Source organism: Apium graveolens, chromosome 2 (genome assembly GCF_009905375.1).
Source record: "Apium graveolens cultivar Ventura chromosome 2, ASM990537v1, whole genome shotgun sequence".
NCBI classification, from domain to species: domain Eukaryota; kingdom Viridiplantae; phylum Streptophyta; class Magnoliopsida; order Apiales; family Apiaceae; genus Apium; species Apium graveolens.
Window position 1 is genome coordinate 9,976,980 of NC_133648.1, and position 1,570 is coordinate 9,978,549.

Genomic DNA, 1,570 nt, shown 5'->3' on the forward strand with positions numbered 1-1,570 from the left:
GAGATTTTTCAGGCTCTTCGTCTTGCTGAATTTGGGGGCTTGCGACTTTTCCAGACCTTAAGGTGATGGCGTTCACATGTTCTTCAACTTCCCTCTTTCCTGGATTGGCTTCTGTATCACTAGGAAGCGTTCCTGGTGGTCGATTCAATAAGGCATTAGCAATTTGCCCTATTTGGTTCTCCAGAGTCTTGATAGAAACAGCTTGGCTTTGGCATATAAGAGCCTGGTTTTTGCACATAAGCCTCAACTCCTCTAATTCAGATTTTTCATTCGAAGATAGACCTGCATCATGAGTTTGTTGTTGAAGTTGGAGTTGTTGCTGAAAACCAAGAGAGTTGAACAGCTTATTTCCAAACGGCTGGAACGGCTGTTGCATCACATTCTGATTGTTGCTCCAGCTGAAGTTAGGATGATTTCAGTTGTCAGGATGATAAGTGTCTGGAACCGGTTGTTGCAATCTCTGAAAGTTGCTCACAAACTGAGCTGAGTCGCTAGATATAGCGCATTGCTCTGTCGCATGCGGACCTGAACACAGCTCACAAACACTAATTATCTGCTTAACACCATAGTTAGCCAGAGAATCGATCTTCATAGACAACGCCTTTAGTTGAGCAGTGATAGCCGTAGCTGTATCCACCTCAAGTACTCCTGCTACCTTGCCCTGTGGATATCTCTGGGTTGGATACTGATAATCATTAGCAGCCATCAGTTCAATTAGATCATAAGCTTCCTTATAGCTCTTTGCCCATAATGCTCCGCCTGATGCTGCATCGAGCATGGGTCTGGACTGTGCTCCCAACCCATTGTAAGAACAAGTGATGATCATCCAATCAGGAATTCCATGATGAGGACACTTCCTAAGCATCTCCTTGTAGCGCTCCCAAGCTTCACTTAGCGATTCTCCTGTTTGCTGCGCAAATTGAGTAATAGCGTTTCTGATTGCAGCTGTCTTCGCCATAGGGAAGAATTTAGTAAGGAATTTCTGAGCAAGATCCTCCCAAGTAGTAATCAAACCAGCTGGTAGAGAGTGTAACCAGCTCTTAGCCTTGTCCCTCAGAGAGAATGGGAACAGTCTCAGCTTCACAGCATCTTCAGAAACACCGTTGAACTTGAAGGTGTCACATATTTCAATGAAATCCCTAATGTGTGTATTGGGATCTTCCGTTGGAGAACCCCCAAACTGGACTGAAGTCTGTACCCATTGAATTATGCCAGACTTGATCTCAAAGGTATTAGCTGTGATAGCTGGCTGGACAATACTAGATTGAATGTCATTGATCTTGGGTTGAGAAAAATCCATCAAGGCTTTCGTTCGTGCTGCTGGATCTCCCATTGTAATGAGTACCTGAAACACAAACAAATAAACTGTGAAAGTAAAAGAATCCGAGTCACTGAACTTTAACAACCACTGATGACAAGCACATAAACTAAAAATTAACACCGAGTCCCCGGCAGCGGTGCCAAAAACTTGTTAGGGCGAAAACACGCGCTAATATTCACGCAAGTATACGCGTTCGCAAGTAATATAAGATATAAATCAGATTCGTTCCCACAGAGACTGGTTTAGGTT

General features: G+C 43.8%; 1 non-coding gene across 1 annotated transcript; it reads left to right on the forward strand.

Moving 5' to 3' along the window:
* The first annotated feature begins 836 nt into the window (after positions 1-836).
* LOC141710010 (small nucleolar RNA R71) lies at positions 837-943 on the forward strand. The gene has a single exon (XR_012570554.1). It is a non-coding gene; the product is annotated as a small nucleolar RNA R71 (small nucleolar RNA).
* The last annotated feature ends 627 nt before the right edge of the window (positions 944-1,570 follow it).